Source organism: Protopterus annectens, chromosome 5.part0, assembly GCF_019279795.1.
Source record: "Protopterus annectens isolate FY-2018-M chromosome 5.part0, PAN1.0, whole genome shotgun sequence".
NCBI lineage: Eukaryota > Metazoa > Chordata > Ceratodontiformes > Protopteridae > Protopterus > Protopterus annectens.
Genome location: NC_056735.1, coordinates 482253992 through 482265837, shown reverse-complemented (window position 1 = coordinate 482265837; position 11846 = coordinate 482253992). Strand labels below are relative to the sequence as shown.

General features: G+C 41.0%; 1 protein-coding gene across 1 annotated transcript in view; it reads left to right on the top strand.

Annotated features, from left to right (window-relative positions):
- CFAP47 (cilia and flagella associated protein 47) overlaps positions 1-11846 on the top strand; it is a 7413452-nt gene that overhangs the window by 2480788 nt on the left and 4920818 nt on the right. The gene's annotated exons all lie outside the window — the stretch shown is intronic.

The following is an 11846-nucleotide window of genomic DNA, read 5'->3' as shown; positions in this document are numbered from 1 at the left end:
TTTGAAAGGACTGGTAAATATGGTTTAACACACTAGTCTCATCAGAATAAAGTCCCCAAAAATTGTTCATCACTTTAAAATGATTTGGATTTAGTTACTGAGAAAAGTGATATTGATATAATGATCAGGCTACAAGAGAAAAGTTCCTTTACTGAAGTCATGTCTGCTGTTTTAGATGTGATGAAATTCTTGAGTCACAAGGACTAATGATCAAATCTTACTGAGTGTTTGTACAAACCTAGCTATAAAAAGTCACTGTATAGAAAATATATGAAACATATTTATGAACTGGCAGGTTCATCAAAAAAGCCCAGTGTTTTACTGTGGATTGAAATGTTCAAATGTGTTGAACTGATAGTAAAGAACTGTGGCATTTATAATATCTATTATAAAAGGAGCTCCAAAGTGCAATGAATTCTCATGTGATTTCAGATCATCCATGGAGTTTATTTGTTTAAGATGTGTTCTTGTTTAAAGACAACCACTATTTTTATTCATGCTGACTACTGTTCCAAAGACCCTTGGGTTATCAAATTTAACACTACATCAAGTTAAAGTATCATAACACTGTTGAAGTAAATGTTTATTAATATCGTTCATAGATTCATAGATTAGTACTAGATTAACTGCCCTTGTGGGACATTTTAAGTGCAGCTAATTACCCCATGTGAGACTCAGGTCCTGCATCTTATGTCTGTAAGGTAAACAACATAACCATTATGCCAACTTCCCAACCCAAAACTCCATACACATGCACAAGCTGACTGCTGTGAGATTAGAACCCCCCTTCCTATAGCTATGTAATCTCGAAGACACAGTACTTAACCCAAGCACCATTGCAGAAGTGTAAAATCAAGTTTACTTGATCTTTATCTCAGTGCATCACAAAGGAAATCTGTTTTATTTATCTGATATGTTTGTAACTCAAAAGTTATTTTTTTACAACAGTGGGAGTTCTGATAATTTACACCTTTAACAAGATACTTTCAGTCAAATGGTCAAAATGCTGAAAACAAAAATGTCTAAAAATATTGAACATGATACCATTGTAAACACAGGAACAAGTGGCAAGTGGATCTTGCAGGGGAAACAAGTCCAAAAGTTCAATATTTTGGTCTTCTATATTATGTGACCATGATTATGCATTATAGGACTGTGGGCTTCAACCTTTTGACAGACAACCTATATACATAAGGACACACACGGACACACACACACACACACACACACACACACACATATATATATATATATATATATATATATATATATATATATATATATATATTCCATGTTCTTGTATGTTCTGTCCATTTCTTGCCATTTTGAGTGTTTCATACCTCCAGAATGCCAAATGCAGGTTCTTATTGTGCAGCCTACTACTTTTTGAGCAGTGCTTGTTTTTTTTTCATTATTTCTTCACCAGAATTTGTTCTCATTTATTTTACTTTGTTTTTACTTAAGATGACAAAATTCTTCAGTAAGAGAGACTGATGTAGATACATTTTTCCAAAGGATTTGCATTAATAGTGTCTGTTTTGTTCATATCCTGAACATAATATTGAGTATTGTAAACAATGCAGTACATTTAAACAGGCCACACAGTTCATGTGCCAGAATGCCTTTGCTTCATTATCAACTGAAAAACAACTGTGATCTTTAGAGTAAAAGTAATAATTATAGGTTCATAGGTTGGTACTAGGCTATCGGCCCTAGTGCCTATACAAGCCTAGCCAAACAATTCCCTGGATATTTCTTCCCACAATATTTACTTCCCTGGACCCCTGTCTAGCAGGGTGACTGACCTGATCCCCGAGGTGAATTTCCTATCTCCCATCCAATGGTCAAGGTTCCTTTTGAAGAGGGCCAAGGAGGCGCTCTGCTTGACATGTATGGGCAGTTTATTTCAGAGTCCGGAGAGTCTCTGGGGTCAGGAACCTATCCCTCCAGTATGTCCAGTATGTTTTGTTCATTGCGATGACAAGGTTTAGATCCCTGCAGCATGTGGCTCTGAGGGATTAGGATTTCTTTAAGTGGAGCATGTCCAACAGCTCAGGGTTTTTCATGGCCTTGCATGTTAAGCAGTGATCGCATTTGAGTAGACGATATACCACAGAGTTTAGCTGGAGTTTATTTTAGATGGTCAGTATAGGGCATCTGCTTTAGGCCTGTGATTCTTTTAGTGAGGTATTTCTGCGGCCTTTCCAGGTGTTGCAGATGTCGTGTGAGGTACATACCAAATGGGGCATTGTACTTTATAATGGGTCTAATGAGGGATGAGTACAGTGGGACAATGACCTCCTTTTTTCTGGATGAAAAGCCCTTAGTGATGAGGTGTGCCACGTAGAAGGATTTCCTGACTGTTGTGGCGATGTGGTTATTGAAGGTGAGACCACTGTCCACCTGTGTCCCTAAGTCTCTCATCACACTTTCGGTGTTTAGTGTACTGCCACCTATGTGGTAATTCATGGGTACATGTTTTTTCCCAAAGGGGATAACTATACATTTCTTGGCATTAAGCTTGAGCCCATGGGTTTGGCACCAAGCATCTGTTTCTGTAAGGCCCTTTTGTGGAACATCCACATAATTTGGGGATTCAATAATGGCTCCCAGTTTGCAGTCCTCTATGAACTTTGTTAGCCAGAGTCCCTTAGTGTTGGCCTGTACTTCAGAGAAGTAGATGCCAAACAGGAGCGATCCCAGGACAGAACTCTGAGGTACTCCACTTGTTAATTGTCTGGAGCTGGATTTGGAGTCGGCTATTTTTACAGTCTGTGTTCTGTTAGTAAGCCAGTTGGCAGCCCATTGAGTGACATAGGGATTTATTCCCTGCTTAGTAAGTTTATCAATGATTCCAGAGTGGGGGGTGGTGTTGAAGGCCTTGGTGAGGTCCAGTTAGGCTGTTTGGACTGCCTTACCCTCATCCACAGTGCTGAAGACTGATTCGAAGAAGTCAGTCAGGTTCAGGAGACAAGATCGGCCCTTCACAAACCCAAACTGGGTGGGGTCCAATGTTTGAGAATTGCCAATGTCTTTGTTTATAAGTTCCATGATAATGCATTCCATGCCCTTGTAGATCAGGCTCATCAGACTGATGGGACGGTAGTTTCTGGGATCCAAGGTAGATCCCCCCTTGTGGAGTGGGGTAACTGTAGCTGTGCGCCACTCAGTGGGCACGAAGCCTGAGGTAAGGCTATGATTAAACATGACACTTAGGTGAGGTGGCAGTTCATTTTGTAGTTCATGTAGTACACAGCCCGGGATGTCATCTAGTCCCATGGCTGCTATATTCTTAGCTTTGGAGAGTGTGGTTTCTACCTGTGTGGCCATGATTACCAGAATTTGGCAATCTTTTTATATTGACATGGGCCCTTTAGGGGGTGAGAGAGGGGTGAAGTTGACACTAAATCGATCTGCCAGGATACTGGCAATATCCTTGGGATCAGTATATTTAATGCCATTCTGTTGTAGCTCAGAGCAGATCTGAGCATTGCCATTTAGATTCTTGACATAAGTATAGAATGCCTTGTGGTTTTCTTTGGCAATTTTTTTTTTTCGTAACTAGCTTTGGAGGATTTTATGAGGTATCTCAGCTTCTTACTGAGGCTGGTAAGGGAGTTTTTTGCATCCTGGGATTTTCCTCTTTTCTGCAACAGTTTCTTCCTTCTGTTGTATAGTTTGTTTATGGCAGGGGACCACCAGATTGGCTTCCTTTTTTGGAGGAGAGTGTCTTGGTTCTATTCGGGATGTCACGATTCATGTACGAGTTGATGTACTCATACGGTGCCTTAGTGTTGGATTCAACAGTCATACTTTCAGCTCCCGTCTGCATGGGTGCCATGAAGTTTGTCACTTCTGACTTAAGTAGCATGAAGTTGGCTTTGGAGAAGTTTTTTCCGGAGGATTCCTTACTGGGGGGTGGGGTGGGATGTGGATGTCAAGGGTGATTTGCTTATGGTCAGACCTGACCAATGAGGGGTTGACCACTGGTGTGGAGCATCTATCTCCCATGTTGGTAATGACCAGGTCTAGGATATTGGAACCCCTGGTGGGACAATGGATTAGTTGATCCAGGGCGTTGGAATTTATGAATTCCAAGAACCGTTGGGAAAAGGTGTTGGTACCCGAGTAGTTTTCCCAGTTAATGGTAGGGTAGTTGAAATTACCCAGTATTAGGGTGTTTGACTGTATCTTAATATTTTCCAGTATGTTTAGAAAGGTGTAGTGGAAATCTTGAAGCATGGTGGGGGATCTGTTGCAAGCTACAATTTGGATTGCAGTCTTAGCTAGTGTTAGTTGCACCTGGAGGATTTCAGATGCATTGTGTTGGGCAACTAGCCTGGAGGTGTGAATATCCTTGGTGAATATGGACACTCCTCCGCTTTTAGTGTTTCGGTCTTGGTTTAGTGGCCGAAAAGTGTGGTAAGAGTTGTAGCCTGGTATTGCAGGGGTGCTCTCTGTAGGCCTAAACCATGTCTCAGTTACTGCACAGATATCGATATTTTCCATTTTTAGGAGTGCCTCGAGAGAGTGCATTTTGAGGTTTAGACTTCTAGCACTGAGTAGCATTACCTTCAGATTTTGCATGCTTGCATCTGTTATGGTGGTGGTTTTGTCCTTTGAACCTTGCCTAGAAAAGGAACTATAGGGGTGGCAAGAGCCTTAGCCAGTAACCTGAATCCCAGGGGTGACAGGTGCAGACCATCTCTGGCAAAGCATCGTGGTTTGTCGATCATGTCGTCCCAAGCAGACAGATACTGGATCCTCTTTGAATGACACCAGAAGCTTAGCCAATTGTTGAAGTCATTCATTTTGTCCTTATACTATGGTATCATTCTGGGCGAAGGCAGGATGCTACTCAGGCCTAGGGTCATACCTGCCTGGACCACATGATCTGAGAGCTCTTCCATGTCTCTTTTCATGTAATCCAGGGAGGTATGTCTGAAGTCATTCACTCCAACATGGACAATGACAAAGTCGTATTTGTAGTTGCTGTGGAGTGACTTGAGTGCATGGGTTATGTTGCGGATCTTGGCACCCAACAGGCAGCTGACTGTAATTTTCTCCTTACTCAGCCTAGTGAGTGGAACATCAGTGTGCCTGACTATAGAGTCATCTATGACTAAAGTATTGAGTACGTTGTCTTGCCTTTGGGGCTTTTGTTGGGTGCCATGCTGGTGTTGTAAGCTGTGTGTCACTTTGGTTGTGACTGGTGTTTGTTTGCTTTTCTGCTTCGGTGGTCCTTGTTGCTTGGGCAGGTTAATATTAAGGGCCTCCGCATAAATGGGTTTAGTGTTATGTGTGTATATAGTTGATTTGCTACTGTTGAGGGCAGATCTTATCTCCTACAAAGTCAGATTGACAAAAAGTAAGATGATAGCTTTATCTTTACCAGATGAGCATCTAATTAGCAATGGTGCCTATCTAATATAAGATCAGACAGGTACCTTCATCAATACTGAGCTCTGACCAGCCATCATTGTTTCCAAAGAATATTTGGAGATCAAGGAACCTGAGCCATAATGCCCCACAGAAGAAGAGCCAGAAACATATCATTCAGCTAAGATTTCTCCTTCTATTTTAGGGGAATGGTTTCCTGTGTCTGGACTGTACCTGCCGTTGGTTATATAAAATTAGCAGTGGGTATTTTTCTAGTCTCCTCAGAGAAGTAATTAGGTCTGGTGTTTCCTTTTGCTGGCTGTGAGTTTGAAGTTGAACACTCCAAACCTATGTTATCAGTGAAGTCCTTGGATAAACTAAAAGGAGAGAGAGATAAGACTTTCCACAATCTCTTCAGAAGTAGGTGAGTGTTCTTTTACAGCTTTGTACTTCTTATCTCAGTATATTATTTATTTATTTATTTACTTACTTACTTACTTACTGACGTTTGATTACCAGGAAAGTCCGCCTGGGTAGGTGGCATTTTCAGAGGAGGCCTGGGGAGAAAAGCTGCAAAGTATTACAAAAATGTTAAGAATTTTACAGTCTTAAAAAATAATACAACACATCTGCAGTTTAAATAATTATACCATATTAAACATATTGTGAAAGTGTTAGTTAAGAATAAACATTTTCAAATATCAACAACCACCATATATCTTCATAGGTTCATAGGATGATACTGGCCCAGAGGACCTTATAAGCCTAGCCAAGAATTTCACCCATGTTCCCTCAAAGTCAGCACCTGTTTCCCTTGTCCATCAGGGACACAGGTGGGATCCCAGGAGTGTTTTCTGTTTCCCATCCAGTCATCCAGTTTCCCTTTTAAAAGGGCTAGAGAGGTACACTGCTTGACATGGAGAGGGAGTCTATTCCACAGATGGGGAGTCTTTGGGACACAAATGTATCTATCCTTCCAGCAAGTTCTATTAATGTCCCAGACCAGATTAAGGCCTTGCATGCAGGTTGCGCTAGTGGAGTTTGACTTATGGATAAGCGGCATGTCCATCAAGGTTGGGTGTGCGATGGTGTTCTGTGCCAGACACAGGTCACTTCTGAGCAGTCTGTACGAGACTGAGTCGAGAGACAGGGCTTTTAGCCTATCTGTATAGGACAGGTGTTTGAGACCTTGGATTTTCCTGGTCAGGAACCTCTGTGGTCTCTCCAGCTGCTGCATGTGCTTGGTAAGGTACATGCCAAAGGCAGGATTGTACTCGATAATAGGGCTGATAAGGGAGGAGTACATGGATGTTATGACCTCCTTATTCCTGGATGAAATACACTTATTTATGAGGTGAGCTATGTAGAAAGCCTTCCGTACAATGGAGGTAATGTGGTGGTCAAAAGTCAGGTTGCTATCAACCTAGGTCCCCAAGTCTCTCATGACTGATTGCGTGCTTAGTATGTTGTTATTAATGTGATAATTAGTGGGGTTGCCATTTTCCCCAAAGAGGATAATGATGCATTTCTTGGCATTCATTTTGAGACCATGCATTTGGCACAAGTCATTAGTTTGGGTAAGGCCCTCTTGGAGGATGTTCACATCACTAAGGAAGTTTAATACAGTGCCCCGCTTGTAGTCATCTGCAAACTTGATCAGCCACAGACCACTGGTTTTGGCTTGTACCTCAGAAAAGTGTATCCCAAACAGTAGAATCCCCAAGACCAATCCTTGGTTTACACCGCTCATTACGGGTCTACTACTAGAAGTGGCTTCCCCTTTTTTAACTGAGTGGATTATATAAATAAACATCCACGCACTCTAACAGTTAATCATTTCTAAAATTAACTTAATCCAAAACAATAATAAGACAAAATTGATTAATTCTTAATGTAAACTGAGCAAAATAACCCCCCAAAAAGAGACTTTACTGATGCCAAGAAAACATTCATAATAAATATGCCAGTTTCATTGTTAAAACCATTTGGGGCATGTGTTAAATTTTAAAATAAACTTTATTTTTTAATCTAAGTAAGGAATATGTATCTCCTCCCCTAGGGCACCTTATAGTACCCAAAACTGAAAGCTTCACACTATCCACATCTTTTCCATGTTTCTCTTTTATGTGCAACACAATGCATCACTGCTGGTTGGATGTTCATTACTTACATCGTTCCAGTTTCCCACAAATAATAGTATTTTTTTTCTCCCCCACCTCTAAGAAAAATGTCTCAAAATCTTTGCTAAAGCCATTGGATCTCTCTTAAAAGGTTTCCTACCATGGCCACAACCCTGCTGTGATTCTTTATAATATTTGCTACTGCAAGCGCACTGCCAATGCCTTCTGGTATTTAGAAGACATGAAAAGGAAAGTGGTTTGAGTGACTTCTTTTAAGAAGTTATATTTATTATAAAGCATATCATTTATTCCCATTTAATCTCACCATTGAACTCTGAACTGTTTTATACACTTTTATTAAAATATTACTTAAAGATAGACACACGTATATAGATAGGAAAGAAATCAAACCATATCATCATTTGATGTTCTTTGTGTTTCACTGTTGCAGTCATGACTGGAACAGTGAATACATTCGAACATCTACATTCATGGTAAGTGTACGCAAATGTACTTTCCATTTACACACATTATCTATCATGTTTTCTTTCTTTATAACAACTGTCTTTCAGTTCAGCATTACATAAATTACTCTATTCCTGCCTTCCTTTAAACTTCACCGGTCCTTCTGAACATTTTTTTTTGTATGTATTGGTCCGGCAAATTCCATTTATTTATATGTAGTTTGCTCCTTCTCTTTCTTAAAGATCATTCTTCCAGTTCATTTATCTTTTATACAATATGCAATACTTCACATACACTTGGTTTAGATTTTTATTTCCATTTTTTAGTAACAGAATTAAACTTAATAAAACCTTACTATGTTTAGGCAATTCAGATCCTGTGATTCATCTTAAAAGAATAATTTCCTTAGTTAAAACCATTTGTTTCCCCAGATTTTCTGATAGAGTACTCTGTATATTTTTTTAAAGTCTGCACCTCATTACACTCCCAAAGAACATGTTCCCAGTTACCACTCCCTTCTCTGACATTTGCTGCCTTTCTGAGCAAAAATTCTTTGAGGTCTGCTTAGGGTATAAAAATACATATGCAAACACAAGCAAAAAAAATCCTAAACCTCCCATGATTTCCTTGAAAACTAGTTCTCTAGTCTCTCTTCCCAATCTTTTCTAACCAGCCTCCTCAGATATATTCTTATAGTTATCATGCAGTATTTTGTATCCCCTACTAATTATCCCATTTTGCACTGCAGCTTCTGTTCCAGATTCCACTAAAAACTCATCAGAGCAGGTCTTTCACTTAGGATTCCCCTGTCCCTTTCTCTTTGCCTATACTCTGATAGCAATCCCTGATATATAAGGCAGTCTCTCTAACCTGCAGTCCAAACTTCTTCTTGGCTCCATCCTACTCTGTTACCTTTACTTCTCTAGTTATTTGCTCTCAGTACCTTGGTTCCTTTGCCAGTTTTCTCCAGTAAATTCCAGGCCCATCATCCCTGTTTTCTGAACCCCTTCTTACAGTTATCCCTGTTGACAAAATCTCCTTTCCACATTCATATCTTGGATTAGTTCATAGAATGCTTTCTGCAACTTTATGAATATAATGTTCTGTATGGTGGTTACTATTCTCCTTAAAGATCTGAATCCAAAATCCCGCTCTCATCTTATTTATTTCATGCACACACTCACTTCTTCATCATCCCGTTCTACTTTTAATTATTACCTTATGCTTGTGTTATGTATACGAGTCTTGGCTGTGTAGCTGTATAATATCCAGACACATTAGGTAATCCTAAACCACCATGTTCTATTAAAACAGTCAGAGTATCCCACTTGTCTGTTGCCCTCTGATCCTCATTGCACTTTGTACTGTTATACCATGTACAGTAAACCTACTCTATAGTCCTACTAATCTTTAGTTTTTACCAGAAAATTGTCATATAGTTCATCATTCTTGTATCACTTTCTTTTTTTTATCTCTTCCCATTCCTGAACTGGTGACCGACTCGTATTACTAATCTTTGCTATTTGTGTACAATATTAGCTTACACTATTTCTCAAAACTCTTTACTAGACAGGGAACTGAAGTGAAGGGCTTAAGAACCTGAAAATGATAAAGGACATGATCCAAAACTACTATAGTGTATAGTAATTATTTTTGGCAAATGCTTGTGCTTATTTGAAATATTTATTTTATCAGCCCTAGAGCTTGATCAATATTTCTGTGAATAATGCATATAGAGAGAGGCTCCTTCTCCTGTTATCTTAGTAAACTTTTAGTATTTTGGGGCTTTATAACATGTTCTTTGATCTTTGTGAACTTGTATAATCTCATGATTATGTCAGGTGATTGCTCCCCCTTTCCAAATTAGGTAGCGGTGTATTTATTGTCTTATTCACTTGCTAGTTTCCTTCCCCACACTGGTAAGTTGGTCTTTCAAAAGGTATACCTTCTTTCCATTACCTCCACATATCTCTGAAGTGCAGAAAGGCTTGCTCTATTATCATATTGTTGTTAAATTTGGAACTACATAAAAGGAGGCTGTATCTTTCCAAACATAGTTTGTATTTTCTGTTGAATAACAGAATACTGCATGTGAAGTTGTTCGATCTCGCCGTTTGTTCTTACACATGTGTTTGGAGCTGATCCCTCAGCTCCAAGTCGGCCACATTCCAAGCTCTGCATCTAAGAGAAGCTCGAGGTACAGTCCCTATCCCATGATCCCCTGCTGCTAACCCTCAGATCTAATTTGCCACTGCAACAGGTCTCGTCGAGTGAGAGCTCGGGCCAGTATGTTTCATATTTTTTCATATCTATATAAATATATATATCTTACTAAAATAGTTAGAATTGTTGAGTTTTATTATTAGGATTACATAGTACTAGTATTAGTGTAGTGTTGGTGTGAGTCTTGTTTTAAATTAGTGTTAGATTGTTGTGGGAGTGGCTGCTCCTAGGCCTTAGGCCATTTTTCCTTTTTTTCTGTCAGGGCTCTGTCAGAATTTTTTACTGGTAATTCCTTTTCTTTTCACCAGTTAACTAAAAGTTATTATAGTGTGTGATAGTGGTCGTTTTTGTATACTTTATACATATAGTTGTATTTGCTATTTTGGGCTTAAAAATGTCGGAAAAAGCCAAGTCTGGCTTTAAACGTTGCCAGTGTGGACAGAAAATTCCATAACTGATAACCATGTTTCCTGCGTTTACTCTCTGGGCCCTCTCTATCTTCAGGAGGATTGCTCCATCTGCCACTCATTTAGTGGCAGAGTGATGATGGAGAGAAGCAGGAAACTGGTTGAGAGAGGTCTCCTGAAGCCGGAGTTTCAGGAGGCTTTGGAAAAGGCAGACCAGTCATCGAAGTCTTCGAAGGGGTCAAAGTCTTCGAAGGTATTGGAGCCCAGGTCATCGGCTCTGAGTACCTCTTCTAAGATTCGGTTGCTAGCTCCACAGACCTTGGAGCCGAGCACCGAGATGCTGCCTCGAGTCGAGGTCCAGGTCTTGGAGCCAGTGTCAGAGGTACTCCCTTCATCGATCCTTCACTCGGTGACCTCTTTGGCCCCTTCGACCCGTTCCTCCAGACTGTCTGACACCAATGTGGATCGAGTGGTGCAGAAACTGATGGAGAACACGGCCTTATCCAAACTGATTGCGGTTTCATCCCAGTTGGTTTCGAAGCTTGAGGCCCTTCCTGTCCCATCTGTTGATCCTCCTTCGAGACCCGTCGAGGATCTGATGATCATTGATCCCCTGGGGCTGAAGCCTTCTTTAGTGCTTTCGGCTCCACTGACTTCGACACCCTCGGTACCCATCGAGGGGTCTCGGAGCCGACAATCTCTCCTCGGTTCTGGGGTGGAGAGTCGAACTGAAGTTTTGGTTCTGACTCTTCCCCTCGGTGCCTCAGCACAGATTAGTTTGGCTCCGTCCTCTGGATCGGAGCCCATGGTTCCGGGCCCGGGGAGACTACCGTCTTCTTTGGAACTGGTGGGACCCTTGGCCCGGGGCTCCAGTGCCTTCGAAGCCATGAGGAAGGTCTTGTCTGGTAGGACTTTCACATCATCAGATTCTTCTTCTCCCTCCCCGAAAGGTCCATGTTCTGTCTCTGCACCACTGGTTCCCACCAAGCGTAGAGACCCAAAGCCTCAGTCAACCCCAGAGGGTGAACCCTGCTACTCGGAAGCTTCACCAGATGTTCCCTCTGATGATGTCCCGAGGAAGAGGTTGTGCAAGAGGAGGCACATTGATTCCTCACAGGAATCGTTGACATTGGATACCGACTTGGATGAGTCAGAGGGGTCTCCACAGTCCTCCTCGGAGGATGTCTCGTTCGCCGACATCCTTGAAATTCTCAAACAGAGGAGTGACTGGCAGTCCCTTGCCCCTACTGAG